Here is a 24,472-nt window from a genome sequence, read left to right as displayed (position 1 = left end):
CTTGAAGATAACTGATGCCCACACTTTATCTGTCATTCCATACCATGTACCTATAATGCACTGTGACAAGCCAAAAGCACGGCACACCCCGACAACAGAACACTTTGTCATAAGCCAGAATATATCAGGTTCCTACCAACAATCACAATTTGGATGGATTGTTTCTACTGCTATGTCCAGATTGAAGCAAGAGAAAGCATCCAGCATTATTCCCGGGTGCGCAGGATACAACTCAATGTTGTCCGAAAGCAAGCAACTTACCCACGTTGGAGCCCTACCACTGCTACCAGAGCTGGCACACGAGTGGTCAACGCTGCTGACTGTGATCATGCAAGCGAGTGAACTGAGGAAGTTGACTGTTGGTGAAGATCATCCTACTGTCATTTCATTTGACATGGCCTCTGGTGCTTAGGGTCCCGGGTTCGATCCCAGCCCGCGCCAAGTGAACTTTGTGGTGGACAAACACCGCGTGCGTGGGTTTTCTCGGGGCTCTCCCGTTTCCTCCCACTTTCTTCATTCCACCATTTCATTCATTACTCATCATCACCGTCTCCCTTAGCCTAACCGGCATAAACGTGGGACGTAAAACTCAAAGATTTCATTTCATTTGACATGGCTCTATATGAGAAGGTGGTCCAACTGCTAGATGCCAGACCTGACCTGAAACGCACAGTTGTCCCGGGACTGGGAGAGCTACATGCTGTTATGGCTGCCCTACGTGCTCTGGGCACCTCTATAGAGAGCTCAGGTATTGATGATGCGTGGATAGAAGCTGATGTGTATGGGTCTGCAACAACAAGGCAAATCTTGAAATGTACCCATTACAAGCGTGCTCTTCGTGCCCATACGTGTACATATATTGCTCTGTATGAAATGCTGCTGGATGAATTCTTCATTGATAATCCGAAGCTAAAGCAGGTGTGTTTGATGGCAACAGAGAGAGTTGAAGCTGCCTGTTCTGAGAGGAACAATAACACAAAAAGTGAGTCCATGAAACAAGCAAACAACACACTACTTGAGGCCATCTTTACTAGTGATTTAAGCACACAGTTCCATACATGGGTGAAAGAGAGATCCAAAAATGCAATGTTCAAATCAATGATGAACTACCTACAGCGAGTGGAAACAATTCTTATGTTTGTCGCTGCAACTCGGAATGCAGATCTTGAGCTTCATCTTCAAGCTGGAGAGCAGCTCAGCAAGCTCTTCTTTGCATTTGACCGGATCAAATATAAACGACTCTGGCCAAGATACATCACAGACATGCATGACCTTAGAAGGAATCACCCTCAAACATGGGCAGAACTGAAAGCAGGTAACATTTCAGTGACGAAAAATGATATCCCCTTTGTATCCATCGGGACGGACCATGCATGCGAGCATCTGAACAAGCTCATGAAAATTCATTATGGAATTGTCGGCATCTCGAACAATGCCAATGCTCGACAGAGATTCTTCATGGTTACACCTGAACTCTCCCGTCTTGTCAATGAGTTTACGAGTCAGTTTGATGTAGACAGTGATAAAACCAGAGAGCATCATGAACTTGGGCCAAGTACAGTCAAGAAGCATCATCATGTTATAGACAAGATAAAGGAAGCAATTTTGAAACACGAAAACCCATTTGCTGCTGTAGGTGACAAGTTGTACAATATTATCACTCATACTTCATCCCTGATGAGTATGTAAAAATGATCGTGAATGCAGATGAGAATGGCCAAAAGCTGTACGAAGAATACGTGTCGGAACGAATCAATGGGGATGTTAGTCTATGGGCACCAGTAAAGAAGGAGAACAACAAGATGTTTATGCCGGCAAATAAGAAAACCAAAGTACAACTCCGAGACAAGACTGTGGATCTACAGGAGACCAGGAACTTATATGGCAGAATGATGGTCTTGGCAAGGTCCACCAGAGACATTAATCAGAAAGAGGCAATTGGGAACTACGAATTCACTGTGACACCAAGAGCTCTCTTTGCTCCAGATGGTACAATCTTGCCATCTTGACAAGTCGAAACTTATCAGTCTCCTCAACAATTTGGCAACAGCAGAAACATTAAAGGAAGATGTGCACCCAGAGGATTGGATGGACACATCAGATGCTCCAAGTTGTAGGATCGAACTGGTAGATGGGATGGTTCTTCTTCAGAAGATGGCCAAAAAACCAACAACGATGGCGACGGTCAAAGATCTCGGCGCTTCCTTCAATAGCAGGCTTATGTCTCTCGTGGGAAATTATGATAATATCATCCTTGTGTTTGATACATACAGAGAATATTCTCTCAAAGGTGCTACTAGGGATAGAAGAAGGCAAGGAAAAGCACCAATTCAGTATCAGATCAGAGATGACACAAACATTAAACACATCCCAATGAACAGGTTTCTTTCACATGACAAGACAAAGGCAGACCTGACAAAGTATCTTGCTGCTAAGATTCTAGAGTACAATAGTTCCTCACAAAAACTCATCATTACTTCTTCTTCAGGGCGCACCAGGAGCAACAAAGATTTAGTATTCGGCGAAAACAAGCATGAAGAAGCAGACACACTGTTGATCTACTAAGCTGTCCTGGCAACACAACGAAACTCGAAGGATGCAAAGATGGTTTTCTTTACCCCAGATACTGATGTCCTGGTGTTAGTTATAACTAACTATGACCCTATGCTGAAGAATAAGTCGATTTCAATGGTCTCTGGAGTAATCGACATAGAGAAAATAAGGAGAGCCCTAGGGCCGAAAAGAGCAAAGGCTTTGCCAGCTTCCCATGCATTCACTGGAGCCGACAACACTGGACGGTTCTCTCGTATAGGTAAAGCAACCTGGCTGCAAGCTTTCATAAAAGCAAACCCAGATGTGATCAGTTCACTGCAGATGCTTTTAACAGAAGCAGAAGTGTCCGATACCATGTTGTCAAGTCTTGCTAGCTTCGTCTGTGTAGCTTATTGCCCCAAAGGCATCTATATCGACAATATCATCGAACTGCGATGGCATCAATTTTGCAAGCATATGGAAGAAAGTGACAAGCTACCTCCCACACTAGGAGCTCTCAAACAGCATGTCCTCAGAGTCCACATCCAAGCCAGGGTGTGGGGACAGGCTAACATCGCTATGCAAGATCATCAGCTGGATCCCACGAAGAATGGCTATCACAAAGATTTGGATGGCCAGCTGAAACCAACCATGACAGATATTCTTCCAGCTCCAAAGGCAATAATTGAGATGATAAATTGCCAATGCAAAAAAGACTGTTCTTCTGCAAGGTGTCCTTGCAGAGCAAATAAGCCTACGTTATCATGCACCGATCTTTGCCAGTGCAGCAGTGAGTGTACAAATGATGAGGACACACAAACACAGTATGAAACTGATGATGACAATGACGACGATGAATTGTAAAGACTCTGTAGTTGCTGTAAAATTAAAAATATTAAACCCTATGTTATTGGTGTCAGGAAATTTGTATAAAAAGCCATTTGATATAAATCAACATAGTTTGTTGCTTAATCTAGATCATTTATTTCGATACGATTGGATTCCCTAGTCCGGAAAATGCATGTTTATCTGTCAAAATTATATTTTTATGTTGTTTAGAAGCTCAGATATTAACAAAAATTGTTTTTACGTCAGCCATTTTGTAAAATCCAAGATGGCGCCCACGTAGGAGTCGTAGAAAATGGAAACATTGTTTTTCTTGTTGGTTATACTATAAGCTTTCAGAAAATGTACACTTTTCATACTCTCCAACAATTTCCGGCGAAATTACATAGTGAACCTGACTAAGTGCTACGTTGCCACATTTTCCTGGCGAGTATACACTCTCAGCCGGACGGGTATTTAAACTTGTCACGCACACTGTCCGACACTTTTTAGAGATATTTTTAATATGTAATGTCTCCACTGATTTTAAACCAATTTCTTTGAAATTAACAGGATATACAGTAAATGTACCAAGTGTTCAAAATTAGAAAAGCGAACTCTTATCTTGTTTGGATTTGCATGTGATGGTCCTCGAAAATTTGTTGCTTTTTGTCAGTTTTTCACTTATTGCACGCAGTACAAAATACACTTGCACAGAAACAAAAACACGCACAAAGTTTATTATATGATGCAAACTTAGTTGATATGTAATATTGAGTTTACATTTCACAGAAAATCTGTTTTCAGATCTAAGAGCTCCAAGCTACATTAGAATCTGCCTTTGAATAGGAATGACGCGTTTTTTTTTCGACGCAGCCTCAGGTTTACTTGAAACAGAGTTACTATCTTGTTCACTCCCGGATACGCCACTGAGCACAGAATAATCAATGTCCTTACTATTAATTACTAACTCATAACCGTTTGAGTCGGAGTCATTCATCAGTTCTGCAATTTCATTATCGCTAAACATTTTGCCTCTTCTTTGTTGTAATACCGCCTCTCGTGAAGGAATATCCATTTTTTTTTCAATCAGAAAGCACAAGATATACTCACGAAAATATAAATGCCCATTCGTCCGTCTCATTGCAATGAACCCATACGATGTGAGTGTGTCTGTAAGTTTTTGACGCCTACGAACCGAAGAAAAGTGTTGAAGACTTAATCAGTGCGACGTGATTAGACGCAAATACAGCCCTCGTCACCTACTCATTGCATTGTTTACTTGAAAGAAAACAAAGGACTCATTCCGTGTTACATTCGGCAGGGGAATTGATCACAGAACTTGGGTGAACACATGATTGCCAAGGTTACAGTACATTTCTTTTTAACCTTTAACATGTTCGTAAGCTGGAGAGTGTGTATATTGATAGATCTTGAGGTAGAAATGGAGCTATTGTTTATAAATATTAGGGAAGATAGCAGGAGCAGCGATGAGTCAACAAAGCCATGACGAAAGTGAATGAAGTAACTAAGATGAGTTTTTGGATGTGTTACTTCAGCGTTTTATTTCGATTACATTGAGATGTGTACACTCATGTCCAAAATTATTGTCGCATATCTATAACTGTCTTCTTGTAAGAATATAATTTGATAATGATTTTGCAGGGTACTTTTAATACTGATACTATATGTAGAGTCGGGAAATGTATATTTGTAATAAATTTCATAGGAAAAGAATACGAAAATTAGCATGAGTAAAACAAAATGTTCCTAAATGGATAAGAAAATTTTAGTTTCGTTTTATTGTTCTTATTTACTGCTCTTTTGACATAAAATTTGCCACATAGCCTACATGTCTTTGCCGATTATACTCATACTAACATTATAAGAAATACCAGGCGAATTCGTTATCAAATTATATTCCTAACATATTTATAGACATGCGACAATAATTTTGGACATGAGTGTACATGCATTAATATTTTTATGATGTTGTGAAAGATTATAATAAATACTTTTTCCTATTACATTCTTATGAAGTAGGCTTCGCGCTACAAGCTTCCTGAACGTGACAACACTGCACGACATCGTTGCCGCACTTCCATTTACTGTATGCTGTTTCTTCATATAAGCGCGGGGAATTTAAAGATTGAGCTGCAACATGGCTCACCGCTTAACGCAGAGAATATGTTGAAGTAAACATTTTTTTTTTAAATAAATACTCTACCAACTAAACCCTATTTTGTTAATAGTTCCAAATATTTGGAACACTAGACTTCCAAATTTTCGAACAGTGTTTTGTACGTTTCTCTACCTACCATGGTAAAGGAGATCAGAGCGTCGTACATTTGTTTTAATTACACAAAAAATATCAAGTGATGAAAATTGAACTTTTCACAACTTACAGTTAATGGATGCATCTACATATTGTACACAGGAAATTATTTCACGTGATCTCTTTTCTGAGATATAGCTCTATAAACATTGATCTACCAAAAAAGTACGAAAAAATACGCACTTTTTCATTAATTTTAATTTTTTTCTCACTACATAGTACAAAGAAAATTTTTATGTCTTAAGTATTGAAAAGACAACATTCCAGCAATTCCAACGAGGTACGACAATGAAATATAAGTTTTGACTGGACGTCACGGCAGCACCGCGAAGTCAGGGGCCTATCTTTATGAAATGGATAGTAGTGTATGTGTGTACAATTTCATTTGCTTCGGTCCACTTGTTCTTGCCCTTCGGGGGCCCACTTTCAAAATTTTGGGTGGGGGCTTTTGCCCCCTCAAACCGTTTTTCCGCAGAAAATAAAAAACACGTATTCGTTTATTTCCTGTGTAGTATCTCCCTGCCAAATTTCATCAAAATCGGCTTGGATCACTAAGATGATGTTCCTTGTTAGTTCACAGTATTTTTCTGACAAAGATATGAAAAATCAGTTTTTCATAGCCTGTAAAGGTGCTCGGGTACCCTCTGTGAGAGCATCTGCACAAAGTATGCTCATAATTGTAATTTGTGTAATCACTAAAACACCACGTTAAATTCAAGTTACAAATATGCATAATTGTAATTATTATGGATATTTCTTCAAAGTAGTTTACCTCTAGTTTATAAAAAGCAAAGAAGAGACTTATTAAAAATTAGGTGCAAGTTGAATAACACAAATAAGCCATTAGTAATACAAGTATACATTTTCCATAACTCGTAATTTGCCAACTAAAACCAATCTGAAATCGGGTTTCTTTCCTGTTGGCCTCCAGAACTTTTCCGTGGTAAATCATCCGCAGCGGAATGATGTCCATCCTTCAGCCAAGAAATAACTAGCTCGTCTACTTTGAGCTTGTCTAGCGGTGGGCCATTAACATTGATGAACAACAAAGTAATGTTTGAGCGCTTAGTCTGTTCCTAATATCAGTCATCTGTAAATTCATAAGAGGAAATCCCCGTTCGCACTCTGTCGTGGAAATTGATAATACTACTACCCGACGTAGAAATTTCTTCAACTCCTCATCGACAATCTGTTTGTTAGAATCTGATAACGATTTTTCTCGGTCAGTTTTGAAATGCTCAGCAAGAAGTATCATCTCTCTATCACCATACAACATCGTTTCCATATCGATCATGTCAGTTGGCAATGTCGACTTACGAAGAACAGAAACTTCATCTACCACACCTTCAATAAGAAATCTTGTGCATAAATATATCAATTAAAGCCTGATAAACTGATGACTTCTTATTTGTTTATAAATTTAATTTTTGTAATTACACATGAAGGTTTGATGGTATTACCAAGTTCCCTCCCCCGTAGAAAACAAAAGGGAACGAAGTTCCGGGGAACTGTTTAGTGGTGAATGGGAATTTCCCTCCTTCTTTCCCTTCAATTACCACACTGTTGTTTGTCATGGACCAAATTACGATGAATTTCAATTAAATTATCGTAGTATAATTATTTCCTTGTTGAATTAGCCTATCGATACTTTTCAGTGGAAAAAGGATGAAATTTGAGTCCCAAATCAAGGTAAGCAGACCAACGCACAAAGGGCCAGATGCAGAATCTGACTGAAAAAAAAATTAGTATTCCTCCTATACATGCAATATATGATCACATTACCAGTAAAATTATTGCTCGGTGTCATAAGTGACCACAATATATTCAAAACAGCTGAGAAACGATGCGTACGAGAAAAATAATGAGCTAAAAGATAAAAAAGATTAAAAAAAAACGACGAAAATAAATTAGCAAAATAGAACAATAATGTACTTTACCTGAAGAGAAAAAACATCTAATCTTTTTTCAGAGGCCTAGAACTCAACACTGTAGTCTTCATTGTTGCCGTCTGCATCATCATCATCATCATCATCATCATCGACGCCAAAGTCACCATCATTACAGTTATTACTATCGCGATCTTGTCCATGTCCTACTTCACCTTCCTTAGAAGCTGGACATTTAATAGCAGGTTCTGTAAGTAACTTCCTGACATCAGGGAGGAATGAGTTCTCGTTTTTGTTTCGGGAAGGAGATTGACTTGAAATGATAGGATCGGACCTGAGGAGGAGCAAGTGCAATACATCGCGAATATTCTCTTTTCGAGAAGTTTTTTTTTTTCATGAGCTGCTCTATTTGCTCTAATGTGCTCATGTATTGCTTCTTAAGCTTCTTCGGAGAGCATTCCGATAGGCAAGATGACTGCCTTAACCCGTAAGTACTATGGACCGTCTCTCAGACCGCTGAGACTTTTTGTTTCATTATATTTTCTACACCCCTACCACTATAAGTGGATCTTCTCGTCTATCTTCCTGTCTAGCAAATAGTTACATATTTTAAGGTTTGTATTATAGTTGGTCCCCTGTGCGCCTCGCTGGAGGGGCCGCGCGGTCTCACAAACGTACTATAGTAGTTACGTGAGTGTTTTACGGTTTAGCAGTCTTTCGTTATCTGCCAATTATTAGCACGTTGTGTCTTACCGTATGGCTCGTCTGGCACCATACATCAAATAATGAGCCAGAGAGTGGAAAACCTGAAATAATCATATCTTATAACGACTAAAGGCGGAGTGGACACTCTAGACTCAAAGTGTACAAATTACACGTCAAGTCATCGAACAAGATGATGGCCATTGACAATTTTCTTTATGATACGTATGCTGGATGTTGCGTATGGTGTAATTGCGTATGTTTTGCATCAAGTCTACACTAAGTCCGCAGTGATGACAAGACTTGATTTCATGGAAAGGTTGGCAAAAGGACTTCTTAAGCATCACATGGAAGGTAGTTTGTTCATCGAACATCTGCCAGAAAGGCTAAGTTTTTCAATCAAGAGCATACTGCAGACCGAAAGTAAGCTTTCAACCATCCCGCACAAGTGAGGAGTTCGAGAATATGAAATCGTGGCCTTCTGTCTGCTACGTCATAAGCGGAAAGCAAGATATTCATGTCAGCGGTGTGGGATGCAGATGTACTTTCAGTGCAGCAAAAAAATTTTCACGTGCCTACCCGAAGAAAGTGCATGAAGTCAGAAAAGTTAGTACGGTGCTTTCTTTACCGGTAAAATGCACTTTTGTTTACTTTCGCCATCATATAAGAACGAAAAATTAGTTTTATTCATTACGTTTTCACTAAACAAAAATATAACAATACTTTCTTCTAGGTTTGAAAAAGCTACAATTCCATGTTTTTTCTCCGCTTTTACTGTATTTTTTGTTCTCAGTGCATCTATAAGAACAATATACCGTATTTTGTATTCTTGTTATTTTGACTATATAGAAAAAAGAGTAATAAATTGAATATTTCAACAATTAAAATTTTAGAATAACAATGAAAGCATTGTTACAACTTTTGACTGCATTCTCTTTCTCATTGTTTTAAAAATATACAACTTTTTTACATAGTGAAATTACTATGTATTATTTTTCCATAAACAACTAAAATATGTAGGATAGCATTTTTAAAAATGTTTAATAAAACTACACTGAGAAAAAAAATGTAGGTGGCATACTTAAAAACGTAGGTTACATTCGTAATTCCTGTAGTTTCTGGACTTAACGTACAACCGTATATAGCATCCTGCAGCAAACGTATAGCTGAAAAAGTATGTATTATACGTACTGTCTACATAAGTGCAATGACGTCATTCGTGTGACGTCATCTACAGTAACAAGTATATACGGAGGTAATATCTAGCTTTGTGACGTCAGGATCGTATGTAGCATGTGGGTTAATAATGACGACACTCACTGACTATCAGGACGGAGCGTAATTTCAAGAAGTATGCAATATACGTTCTGTACGTGTGTTTCTTGCGTTCAACCCCGAGACAGCATCTATATTGTACTTGTGCCCCGTACGTACGACTAGATACAGTGTACGTATTGTACCTATGTATTATACGGATTTTCCTTATGTCGCACACAGCTTGTCCCGATACAGCATACAGAATATCCGTATGCACCATACAAAGTGCACATATGCAGCTTACAGACTGTCTGCATGCGGCATATAGATTACACGTATGTCGCGTACAGGCTGGCCATATGTAATGTATGGATTGGATGTATGTAGCTTGTAGATTGTCCATATGAAATATACGGATTTTACCTGTATCGCATACGTATTGCCTTGTTGTAATATATGAATTGGACATATTCAGGATCTAGATTGTACGTATAGTGCACCATTATTGAAGTGCTGCAACATACTGAGAAATGCATGATACATTCTTACTGTAATGTTGCCACATATTGTTTTTCTCTGTATGGAAACAAAAATAGCTTAAAATATGGTTGATCTCCTTTGTGCCAATAATAATAAAATTAAAAATACTACACTTTTCAAATCTTAGTTTGGAGCAGTGAAACTGTCCAGAGAAATGTATTTATCTGCAGGGTGTAAGTTTGGACTTCCTGCTAATTCTTTGGAAAGCTACTGCAAAGCCAAGTGTTGAAAAGTGGCACAAGAGTTAATTTTAAAATTATTGGCACAAAGGAGGGTAACCATATGTTAAACTATTTTAGTTTTCATACAGATTAAATCAATATGTGACAATATTACTGTAAGAATTTATCATACCTTTTGCAATAACTTAGTTGCAGCACTTCAATAATAATGCAAAATGCACAGCCATGTACAATCCTATGTTCAAACTCAAAAAAGACTTACGTACAGTCATTTATTAAGCCATTATCATCCATTGCTTGTACAGTCACGAAAGAAAATATTCTTCAGTTGACAAAATTTGTTTTCCTAAAAACTCAACAATAAATTAACCTATCAGAGTACCGACTTTGGCAGGTTGTCAAGTTATAACTATTCGAAGAATAACAACAAAAAGATCCAAATTAATTAATTTGTTGCCGAGCTATTGGCAAAAGAAAATTTGTCAACTTTCAAATACTTTCTTTTCCGTGTGTACTATATAAAGACGACTTTACCTCATTCTTTTCCTTAATAATATCCTCTTCCAAAATGCAGAAGTTGTTACCATAAGAGGCGTGAATAGGATTTTCCAGAAATAACTTCTCTGCACATTTTAATTAACAGATAAGTTATTTTTTAAATGACGCTATAATTAAAAACATGGTGTCAGCTGAAAACGTTTTCCCTCACAAGATGATTCCTAAACAGTACTCCCCGTTAAAAATGCAACTTCAAGGAGACAGGGTAGCTACGCCAAAGTTCCCAAGCCGATATCTAATAGTAAGTGTCGAATATGCTTAACCCTTAACATACCAAGCGGGGTACTCTAGGGACCCCAGAGAGTGATATTTGGTGATACTGCCGCAATTATAAGAATCAATTTATTCTCGATTTTTATATGTATCCTGCAACCCTTTGAGATATCAATTACATGATTAGATCAAAGATGCGTTTCTTTAAAAAATACAAAAAATAAAAACACACTTCAAAATGTAAAAACTCCATTGTTAAACCTGTGTTTCAGATTTACGAACACAAAAGTATGAAATTGTATGAAGAACTGAATAGTGTTCAAATATACATAATATTTGACGTCAACAATGTTCATTTAACTTAAGTATGCTTCTAGACATCCAAAAAATAATAGTTGGAGTAACCCTCTGCAATACTATGTTAAGAAATTAAAATAATACTTGGGGTCCCCAGAAGACTCCAGCTTGGTAAACAACTTTGACGACTTAGGCTTGCTACGTTAAGGGTTAAACTTACCGCTGTATTCGCTGTGTGACAACGTGGTGATAGCAGAGCAGAACTGACCCAACATTGACAACCAGAACGACTGTAACACAGCGAGACATCGAGAGGATGTTCTCTTCTGGTATGGTAAGCCATGCGTCTTACGATCCAGTGCCACAGCTCATCAACTGTAGCTGGCGGAGTTCACAGGTATGAGAAGCTGTGCAGCCATCGACCAAACATATTTATCCTTCCCTGCTCTATACATTCTGCAAATTTGGACTTTCCTGGATGTATCCTTCTTAGTTCAACATTTTAAGTAACGAGCAGTGTAATAGTCTCATACATTATTTAAAGAAAGAGCGATGATTCTCAGAATTACTCGGAAGTTTCTAGTTTACAATTATATACATATATAGATAGATAGATAGATAGATAGATAGATATAGATATAGCTATATAGATAGATAGATGTACAATAATTTAAAACGGTTATATCAAAGTTTGCATTCAGAGCACAAAAAGAAGTATAGCTCTCGGAACATTGATTTTAGCCAGATAATACCACTAGTAAACTCAACCACACTCAGTACCGTTAGTTGCTTGGTATTGTCTATGAGGCAAAGATCATCGTATCTCATTGCGTGTAGATTTTTGTATTTGTTTAACACTAAAAATTGTTTGTCGCTAATCGAACCCAGTAACATATATATACCGACAGGACGTACATTAGTCACAAGGTTACATGAGTGAAACACTAAATTATTCGATTGACACTTGCGGCCTTCTCAACACTAGAGAAAGGTACAAAGTGATTAAATAAATACGAAACATAGTACATACAAAATATAGCGATGTATGAAGTCTCCTTTTCATACGATTTGGAGAAAGGATACATCTGTAGAGAGCAACATAAATGATTTCTCTGGATAATTTGGATTAGTCAGGAATTCGAACAAAAATAATTTTGAAATTCATTAAGTCCAACATTTTTTCTTTCTTTCTTCGGATTCTCAATAAAGTTGACTACTGAAAAGCTGAGTTACAGATTTTATGTTAAAACATATTCACTATACCATTGCCTTATTCACAGAACAATACATTAGTTATTAATGTATGACTGAAATAATAGTGCTTCGTGCAGATTTACTTTATAAAATCGGAATTGTAAAATGATAAAAAAAGTTGCAAGGTATAATGTTCTTATTTACAGAGAAAAAGAGTTGAAAGGACTTAACGCTAACAAACATTTTCTTTAAACAGACATACATTTATTCTAATTTATGGAAGAAAGAAATAATTTGCGGAGCAGTATATTTATTAAGGTTACATATTTGTACAAAAGAATGTAAATACAATCGGGTCTGTCTTCAGAAAGGACGTGCTTTTAGCCACAAATTACACTGCTTCTTTTCGCTGTCTTTCATGCAGAATCCTGGTTTTGTTTTGATGCATGAAATACCTGAAACAAAAATCCAAAAATATTTAAAATGTTACATTTTAAAATATTTAACATTTTTTAGACTAAATGGACAAAATCTGTTCGGTCAGGTATGGACTTTTGGGTTTCTGGTAGAAAAATGATGAATTTAAAAAAAAGTGTTTGTTGATGCTGAACAACTCGAAATGTATTACTATGCAAAAGTAAGTGGGTACCCACTGGCGTTCGAGGTACCATGGGGTACCTAATATGTCTGCATTTTTAGATATGTGGAAATATATGTCTCTAAAATGTAAAGAACTGATATCTGTTTAGTACAGAAAACCGCAACTCGGTAAGCCTTATGGATACCGAGGTATGGGAAAATAAAGGACAACACCATAGAAGTGTGAGTTTTGCGTACTAGATTGTGCAGTTTCGAAAACGTAATTACTGAGGGCTAACAACAACCTCAAAAGTACCGTAGTTTCAATTCAATACGCTACACACACGTCCTTATGGGGGTTTTCGGTAGTGATGAGCAAATGCAAGACCAAGACCAAGACCCGGGTGGTCTTGGTCTTGGTCTTGGTCTTGCACATGCGGTCTTGGTCTTGGTCTTGCAGTGGAACCCTCGGTCTTGGTCTTGGTCTTGGTCTTGCACACCTAGTCTTGGTCTTGGTCTTGTTCTTGCACACCCGGTCTTGGTCTTGCTTGCAAGAGTCTTGCAAGTTTTGCTTTTAAGAAATCTATGATTTTCATAAGTAAATTTTACTCTGGATATAAAGGATAATAAATCCTACATTGCGTCAATAGTGAGGGAAATACAATATATGTTTCTAAATGTAATATAGGACCTATTTTACCTTCGTGTAAGTGTGATGATACTGTACAACATAGGCGATGATCATTACTTTTTTTTTTCAATGGGTGATCACGCTTCACTACTTATAAGATAAATCACAACATTTCGTAATATTTTTATATGTTTTAACAGATCCAATACTCCACTGGTTCCCAAACTGGGGAGGCTATCCCTGACAGTGAGACGCATGAAAGAAAACCAAGACGGCACAGATTACTGAAATACCATAAATTGCAAAATTATTTTTACACTCTAAAGGCGTCAGATTTTTTTCTTCCCTACCACGATTAGCTAATCTTTGTATTGAACAATCTCCCAATTAAATATTGAAATTTTGTTTTACTGATTCTAATATGTACTGTATGGGGCAGAAATAAGAACATACGCAAAAACGATGAAACAGTTAGACTTTCGAAATGTGGGCATGGAGAAAAAAGGAGAGAATCAGCTGGGTTGAACGGAAAACAAATGCGAAGGTTTTAGAAATAGTAGCAGTAGGGGAGAAAAGAAGAATTTTAGATGTAATGAAGAGGAGGACATTGGTTGAGGAGGAACTGTATTATGAGGGACGTGCTAGAGGGAGGGGGCGAAGGAGATCGTAGTTGAAGAAAGATATTAAGACAGAAAATTGCTACGTTAAGACGAAGAGACTAGCGGAGGACCAGAGTCATCGAAGCTTCTCAGCTGCAGCAAGTGACCTGCCAATAATAGCAGAAAAGCTATTATTATGACGATGATGATATGTTTTGCAATATTGACCAAAAAAGAGAGAACAAATTAAAATAATAATAATTAAACCTCTTAATATTTTAGAATATGAAATGAAATTAAATTTGTGAGTTTTACGTCCTACGATTATGCCGGCTAGGCTAAAAGAGACAGTGATGATGAAAAATGAATGAAAATAGTGGAAAGAAGAAAGTGGGAGGAAACGGGAGAACCACGAGGAAACCCACGCACGAGGAGCTTTGTAGTCCACCACAAAGTTCACTTGGCGGGGGCTGGGATCGAACGCGGGACACCAAACACCAGAGCTGAACGCTCTACCACTGAACCACCGCGGCCCCAATATTTTAGAATAATTTGAGTGAAAACTGAGAACGACTCAACTGTCTGTCTTTTTATATATATATATATATATATATATATATATACTCAATTTATATAAATACTTTTGACCTACATTAGAAATACATAACAACGGCATCAAACTTCAAGTTGAAATAAGTACGAAATCACTCTCAGTTGTGAATATAGATTATTTATTGTTCTATAATGCTATATCGTTGAATCCTAGATATGCCGTATACCTAAGGGGGTTATAAGTTATATTGATAAACAATTATTCAACGTATAAGCATCCACCTATGAAATCAAACTTGCGGTCACATGCGCTAAGTTTTTGTCAATGTCATGAAAATGTTATTTCAATATTAATTTTATAAGTACACATTAAAAATTTCCAACGGATGCTTGAACCTCAGAGCCAAGGCCATACCCATGTAGTCGGCACCTATGGTGTACGGAATTGCCGATGTTCAATGCTACATTTCTCGTTAGTTTTGGAAGAAGAACACCATTCATATGTTTTTGAAATGAAATTAAATATCTACTTTAACGTCCCACGATTATAACACTGAAGCTAAGGGAAACAGTGATGATGAGAAATGGTGGAATGAAGAAAGTACGAGGAAACGGGAAAACCCACGCACAGGGTGTTTGTTCACCAAAAAAGCTCACATAGCGCAAGCTGCGATCGAACCAGGGCCCCATGTACCAGAGGTAAACGCTCTGCCACTGAGCTACCGTGTCTATAACATGCTCTAGTTTATTTTTGCTTATCCACTTCTTATGGACACAACTATTCTTCATATGATTTCCCAAAATCCAATCATGGGCCGTCGTGAATGATCAAATGATGACCAAAGTAAATCAGACACTCAATTTATTATAGCTTGTAACAATTCATAGAATTATGCTGTCGGACGTCTCGTGAACAACCGATTCAAAAAACGACATACTGTAGCTATATGTTACAGGAGCAGATCGACTCACATGGATCATAACACTACTGGAAACACATTCACTCCGGCGGTATTTTTACTGGAGCCAAGAAGTTCACGTGAAAGATGTAATGATTTTTCCTCTTCCTTTTTACATTCTATAAAAAATTCAAGTAGTGTTGGTACTTGTGCAAGACTCTTGCGCAAGAGTCTTGGTCTTGGTCTTGGTCTTGCAGGTATGGTCTTGGTCTTGGTCTTGGTCTTGCACCCCTTGGTCTTGGTCTTGGTCTTGCATCGGGATTCCTGGTCTTGGTCTTGGTCTTGGTCTTGGTCTTGCATGCAAGACTCTTGCAAAAACTGCAAGACCAAGACTCTTGCGCTCATCACTAGTTTTCGGATACTATGGCATTCGCAGACCTCCCATTTCTAAACATTCTAAAATATATCTTAATAAACTTATAAAGAACGTTACAGGTGTGTGTTTACCGAAACCGCAAGTCGGTATGTTTAACAGTTACCGAAATATGGTGAAATAAATAGGAACACCATAGGTATGTGGGGCTTCCATACTTGACAGTAGTTTAGAAAATTAATGAAAATATGACTAATGGCTATCAAGATATTGTCAAATAAAGGGAGGACCCACACAGTTATGGGGTTTTCGTGTTAGGTGGTAAAATTTCCGAAACCGATCATGAAATCTGAATAAGCACCAGTAGCAATTTCATCCTAAAGTAACTGGGTATTTCCATGGGGTTTTAGAACATCATGGGTCTAAAAAGATTAAGTTTTAAAAGCTTTGGAAAATATAATTTGACATTTGTAAAGAGTATTAGAAAAGAGAATAGAGTTACCCAAAACTTCCAGCCAGTACATCTTACAGCTAGAGAAACACCGTGAAATAAAAGAGTATTAGATCTTGAAATTTCATAAAACAACTTTTGATCTTAATAAAAGTTAAATAAGATGGTACTTATATGGGTTAAGTGAGTACCTCACACTCGTCAGGGCAATTCCGATCGAAAGATTAATTCAGCTCGAAGTTTTCTTCGGGTAAATCCAAGCGTGATAATTCCTAGCGTCCAAAAAGAATGAAAATTCTTTGTCAATATCAAATATAGCAACCAAGATATAAGTAATTATGTATTTTACGACGTCGTAAAAATGGAGACCCACATGGATTTGTACTGTTGAGTCTTTGCTGTAAGAAGAAGAAATTTCAGAAAACTACCGTATATACCTTAATAGACAACTAAATGGGTGGAGGCACGGTGGCTTAGTGGTAGAGTGCGTACCTTTGGTGTATTGGGTCCCTGGTTTGATCCGTGTCCAAGTCAGTTTGTAGTCGACATTGTATTCGTGGGTATTCTCGAGGTACTCCCGTTTCCTCCCACCTTTACACTCCATCAATTCTATCATCAACATTCACTTGCCTTAATTTCATTTTAAAATTAAATGGGCAGTTAAGTGTGATCGTATCTCTGTGGATCCAGTGTAGTTTCTGCAAAACATACTAGGTACACACCCCACCACTAAGTTACTGTGTCCTCACTGATTTAATTGCATATTAAGGTATATACAGTAGGTTTTTGAATTTCTTTCTTATAGCAAAGACCCAGAAGTACAAATCCTTAAAGATCTCTATTTTTACGTCATAAAATAAATGACTCGTTATATTTTGGTTACTATATTAGATATTCACAGGGAATTTTCACTCTTTTACACAGCTCGATGAACCTTTGGAACTGCCTGAAGAAAACCTAGAACTAATCTTTCCATCGAAATTGTACTGAGGTACTCACTTAACCCATAGAAATACCATCTTATTTAATTTTGTTGGGACCAATAATTTTTCCGAAGTTTCAACATCTCATACTCTTTTATTTCACGGTGTTTCTCTATATGTCAGATGTACTAACTGCAAGTTTTAGGTAAATACATATTTCTAATACTCTTTACAAATGTCAAGTTATATTTTCAAAAGCTTTTAAAATTTAATCTTGGTAGACTGTAAGATGTTCTAACACCCCATGGAAATATCTAATTACTTGAAGATGGAATTGCTACTGGTGTTTATTAACTTTCCATGACCGGTTTCGGAAATTTTATCATCTAATACGAAAATCCCATACCTGTATTGGTCCTCTCTTTATTTGACAATATCTTGATAGCCGTTAGTCATATTTGAATTCATTTTCCAAATTGTACCTTCAAGTATGCAAGCCCCACATACATATCGTGTCGCTCTTTATTTTCCCATGTCTCGGTATCCGTAAGGCTTACCGAGTTGCAGTTTTCGGTAAACAAATATCAGTTCTTTACATTTTAGACACATGTATTTCCATATATCTAAAATGCAGAAATTAGGTACCGCATAGTACCCCTCTACCCCATTGGGGTACCCACTTACTTTTGCATACCAGGGCAAAAACACCAGTGGTCGTTACTTTAAGGTTGAAAACATACTCTTTTGTCTCTTCTGTGAGCACCGTGAATCGGTCGGAGCTGTACCATAGTTGGAAAGAGACACTGATCCTTCCTATATATGACCATGTAGTCAGAATTCAAAATCAAATAGCCGTTGAAGGAAAAACAATATTTTAAAATCCCTTGTATTGCACCGGTAGTAGTCATCTCAAAATCGAAATGTTCCAGTGGTAGTTAGGGTTTTGTACCAGTGTTCGTCACTCAAATAACTTGACATAATTTATTCAGAAACGCACTGTTTATCAGTTTAAAATTAAGAATAGAGTATAAAGTACTAATCTTAATAACTGTGCATCACTTTTGGCACTCAAGAAAGAAAATAAAAAAGTTTTTACATACTTTTTAAAGCAATTTCAGTAAGAAAAATGTTAACTGAATTCAAAAGTTAACTATATATTATTTTAACGTTAAGAGTACAATATTAATTACTATGTTTAATAACTATAGTGACTTTAAGCACTCAAGAATGAAAATAAACATGTTTGTACAATCCGCGGCAAAAAACCTGCAACATGAGCATATAAGTTTATTGTGAAATGACGAAGTCTTTTGTTACAAAGTAAGTGTGCACGGGAGGAGGCCGAGGTTTATCGTGGCGTGATTCGTTCCACTTAGATGTTATGTTCGTTCCCTGTGCTGTTAGGCGTAGTTTCACAATAAACTTACATCCTCATGTTGCAGGTTTTTTTTTTTTTTTTTTTTTTTTTGCCGCGAATTGTACATACATTTTTAATACAATTTGAGAAACAAAATAAGTTAACCGAATTCAAAACTTAATTATATATCACCTTAAGATTAAGAATGGACTATAAAATACTGAGGTTAATAATAATGCATTACTGAAGAATGAAAACAAAAATGTTTTTAACTACCTATATTGTATTTACATGTTCTTATTTCTCATTAACATGCTTTTTGATAACGCACGATATGGGCTAGGGGTACGCACGAGAAATGATTTGAGACTGTCACCTCTCGCAAAGGTGTCGCGAAAGTTGTCTCGTCTCGAAAACTGTATCTGTTTCTATTGGAAGAGCTATGTCTCGTCTCGAATTTCGTAACAAAAATTCGTTACACATGCAGTTTTGTGTAAAAAGTTAAATGTATAAATACAGGAGAGAAAAATTGCAAACAAACATTATGTTAGTATGTTGAACATACTTTTTTGTATGTGGTGCAAAATATCTTCATCTATGGGGTTACTTTGCACCAAAGTTTATATGAAATGAAATCTTTGAGTTTTACGTTCCACGCTTTTGCCGGGTATGCTAAAGGAGACTATAATCATGAGAATGAATGAAATAGTAGAATGAAAACTGTGAGAGAAAACGGGAAAACCCCGAGAAAACCACACACAGTGTTTGTCCAACACAAAGCCCATTTGGCACGTGCTGGGATCGATCCAGGAACTCCACGCAGGAGAGGTGAACGCTCCATCACTGAGCTACCACGTCCCCAAAAACACAACCTCAGAATATACTTCATATAGAGTAGAAATGAAATGAAATCTTTGAGTTTTACGTCCCACGATTATGCCGGTTAGGCTAAAGGAGACGGTGATGATGAGTAATGAATGAAATGGTGGAATGAAGAAAGTGGGAGGAAACGGGACAACCCCGAGAAAACCCACGCACACGGTGTTTGTCCACCACAAAGTTCACTTGGCGGGGACTGGGATCGAACCCAGAACCTCAAGCACCAGAGGTGAACGCTCCACCACTGAGCCACCGCGACCCCTCATATAGAGTAGAAGTAACAAGATGTAAAAAAAAAAAAAAAAAAAAAAATGGCCCGTCTGGAGGACATGTAAGCTAAACACCAATACAATTGTTACAGATTTATTTACTTGCACTGTTTAGGCTGAACATCGCAACACCAATATCATTATGTCACATCCTTTCAAAACTATGCTAACCGCAACGTAGACCTGCTTTGCTTCGTAATGTCCAAATAGTTGATTACTGTGCTCGAAAGCAGGCAAGTAGCATACAAATTTATGATGTTGAAGGCGTTATTTTTCACAGCTATGGAGAAAAGACATGAAAACGAAAAATAAAAAGAAATCTTTGTTTTACTTCCTACGGTTATGCTATGTATGCTGACAGTCACAAATGAGTATTGAAAATTGATGATCTTGGAATACGATTTGGTGGAATAATGAGGGGGGGGGGAATAGACATTGATTAAATATAAAATTGAAAAGAAATAAGGGCCTGACGCTCAAATATTTATCTATCTGGCAGCCATCTTGATCCCTCTAAAATATCATGAAGTACTTGATTGATTCTAAACCCAATAATAGTAATAGTAATTATAACAATAAACACAGAATACACCTAGATATAATTTACGCACCTTGAAGTGTAGAAATTAATGATTGCAATCCTCAGCATTCCAATAGTTCTTTGGTTTCTCCAAATGAAGATTCGGACATCGGTTTTCTTCTCAAGCAATAATGGGGTACAATAATCAGTTGCAGTCCAAAGCCAAGTCACTAAGCATGAATATAAAAGATTTTGTGTTAAATATTTGAATGTAAATTTCATGAAATAGAATTCATTAGTTAGTTACATACAAACTCTTACGCATGTAAGTCAGAATCTACTTGTAATAACTTGTAAATTTAAACAAACTAAATTATACTACAGTTATAGGGACATCAAACATATATTCCATAAGATATATAGGGTGTCTCAAAAGTCCCCTGACATAAAGTAACTCGATTATTATCAGAGTTACAACAAAATGTAATTGGGAAACCGTCTCCAAACATGATGTTTCCAATGTAAGTTGAAGGAATTTTCAAAATCGGATGAGCCGTTTGGCTGTACACTCTTTATGCGTCCAATGTTAAATGAAAATGCAACGTTGCCATTTACCTGGACCCACAACATAAGTGAATGAAGTTACTGATTTTTACGCTAACATGTCGATGGCTAGCCCCCATTTCAAACAGTAACTTCATTCACATATGTTGTGGGTCCAGGTAAATGGTAACATTGCATTTTCATTCCACATTGGGCGCATAAAGAGTACAGCCCAAACGGCTCCTCTGATTTAAAAAGTGTTCACTTTAGATTGAAAACAACATATTTAGAAATGGTTTTTCCTCTTACGTTTTGTTGTAACTCTAACTGTCAGAGGACTTTCGAAACACCCTGTATACATCATACGAAGTTCCTTTCTAAATTCTACACGGGTGTAGTTTAATTGAATGTGAGATGGGTGATACACATTAGGCCGTTTGGGAATACTCTCACAGACGGCCGCCATTTTGGATTAAATTTGTTTGTTATAAACTGGTGGGTAATGTGATATATATTTTGGTCTAGGAATTAATTCGTGCGGTTGGTACGCACACATTGAAGCTGTAGTACAAACACAAAATACATAAATACCTTAAGAAAAATATTGTCCATCGCTAGCCACCACTTTCGCCCATCTGTCAGGCAATGTACGGATTCCGTGGCGAAAGAAGTCCTCATCCTCGGAAGCGATCCAGTCAGAGATCCATGTTTCGATATCTTCTGAAGAAGTAAACCGCTGTCCAATCAAATCGTTGTTCATGCAATCGAACAAGTAGTAGTCCGAAGGAGCAACGTCTGGTGAATACGGCGGGTGGGGTAAAACTTCCCATCCGACATTTTCTAAATAGGTTTTGACCGGTTTTGCGACATGTGGGCGAGCGTTATCATGTTGAACAATAAGTTTATCATGTCTGTTCTCCCATTCTGGTCGTGTTCTGGCCAGAGCTTGCTTCAAACGCATTAATTGTCGTCGATAACGTTCTCCATTCATAGTTTCACCCGGTTGCAGCAGCTTATAATACACCACATCTTTCATATCCCACCATATGCACAGCATAACCTTTGCACAGTGAATATCTCGTTTTGGTTGTGATGGACCTGGTTCACCTGGTTTCACCCAGGCCTTTTTTCGTTTAGGGTTCTCGTAATGGATCCACTTCTCATCACCCGTAATAATTCGATGCAGAAACCCCTTTCTGCTCTGTCGTTGAAGCAGCAATTCGCAAATGGTTTTTCGTCTTTCAACGTCTCTGTCTTTCAATTCATGTGGAACCCAATGTGACATCTTTTGAATCATTCCCATGGCTTTCAAGCGTTTGGAGACTGTTGTTTGATCAACGCCTAATGCTGCTGCAAGTTGTTCCTGCGTTTGACACGAATCCTGCTCGAGCAATGCTGTCAATTCTTCGTCTTGAATTTTTTTTGGCTGTCCAGCTCGCTCTTGGTCTGCCAAGCCGAAATCACCACTTCTAAGCCGTGCAAACCACTTCTGACACGTTCGCTCAGCTAGAGCATGGTCACCATACACTTCCACCAAAATACGATGACTTTCAGTCACACTTTTCTGCATGTTAAAGTAATGCAGCAGGACACCCCGCAAAAACCCTTTATCAAGCACAAATTGCGCCATATTCACTTAACTACAAACTGGTGTTGTTGACGCTTTAATCCACTGCCCTATACTACGAACGATACGCGATGACAGGGGTTTGCAACACATGTGTGGATACACGGAACTGTGGGACGCTCCGTTCGTTGCGCCATCTCTTGTCCACCCGCACGAATTAATTCCTAGACCAAATATATGGCCACGGGCTAGAATTTTCTCAGTATGTCAAATATGCAATCAGATTCCATGAAGCTTAATTTGGTGAAAAGTTATTGCCAATTGAACGTTGTATTTACCTCTTTCTTCTAGATGTAGAACCATACCGTTAGCACGTGAGGAATGCATCGAAATATTCAAACTGTGGAGCGGGAGGAGTGCCTGTACAGTGGTTACCGATTGCAAACAGAATCATCCACAATATGACTGTGTTACATGTTGCAGTGTCACAGTAATTAACTAAATTTGAGGAGACGGGCACATTCGTGGACATACGTCGTAGCGGACGATCGTAGAGAGCTACAGATAAAGCAACGCCTACGGCAGTGCTGACTTCTTTCTCGATGTGGCCCCAGAGGAGCACACGTCATTTATTAATGCAATGTGGGTTGAGTCATAGGGTCTGCGCGTGTATAAGTGCATCCGTACAAGGTGCAAATGAAGCAACATCTCCACGAGAACGATGTTGATCGCCAAGTGCAGTGAGTAATTATGGTTAACATTTTTATGCAAATACTCTTTTCAGATGAAGCTGACCTCTACGTAAATGGGAAGGTTAATAGGCAGAACATGCACAATTGGTCACCTGACAACCCCGCGTGCAAGACCCCTCCAACATGAATAGCGCAAAGAAAATTAATTATGGTGTTGGCAGACAAATGAGGAATACGTCTAATCAGTCACTTTTTCATTCCATAAAATTAACTGCGGAATAATACCTCACGCTCGTACAGGGATAGATATTGCGAGCTGCGATGCCCGAGGATGGTATATTCTCGCAGTTTTTTCAACACCATGGCGCTTTCTTCATTATGGATTCGTATTGCGTCACTACTTGAACAATTCTCTAGAACATGGGTTGATCGACGAGAGGCAGTTGAATGGCTGCTCGATCACCGGACCTAACGCTGTTCAATTTCTAGCTAAGTGGAAAAGTTAAGGCTATGGTTTGTGCAGTAAATATTCATAATTTTTATCATCTAGAACAAAGTATCGCCATCGTCTGTGCACAAATTTGACCCTATATCCTACTTTGTGTCCACAGCAATTGGAAGAAGCTTCTGCAAATGTTTATTGCTTAGTAGGAACATGTGGAACATATACTATAACCAGGGGTAAAAGTGGACCTGAAAAGGTGGGGGGACGGTAGGTAGCGGCATCACTCCACGCCGTTCCTCCTGCCTATCTCTGCCCATTGTACCATTTTAGGATCTGGGGGACGCCCTACATATTTTTCGAGGTGGGGAACTGCGTCCCCCGCGTTCCCCCTCGCTTTTACCCCTGACTATAACAGCAAAATGTGTTCGAAGTGGGAAAAATCAGAGGCGGTGTGTTTTATTACGATTTTGACTCGACATATCGGCTATCTAAATGTTCAAATGCAGTGAGGTGTGAAGCCTACAAGATTGCATTTCTATTTACATAATGTCTGAAAACCACTGGAAAGCTTCTTTTAGTTACGGAGAAAAAACGGACAGACTGATCCATCCATCGTGAACAACTTTCTGGGAAAAAATAAATAAAAATAGCCCTTACCTTGTATCAGAGAAA

Source organism: Thermobia domestica, chromosome 4 (genome assembly GCF_964235325.1).
Source record: "Thermobia domestica chromosome 4, izTheDome1.hap1.1, whole genome shotgun sequence".
Classification (NCBI taxonomy): domain Eukaryota; kingdom Metazoa; phylum Arthropoda; class Insecta; order Zygentoma; family Lepismatidae; genus Thermobia; species Thermobia domestica.
Note: the sequence above shows the minus strand (reverse complement) of the source record.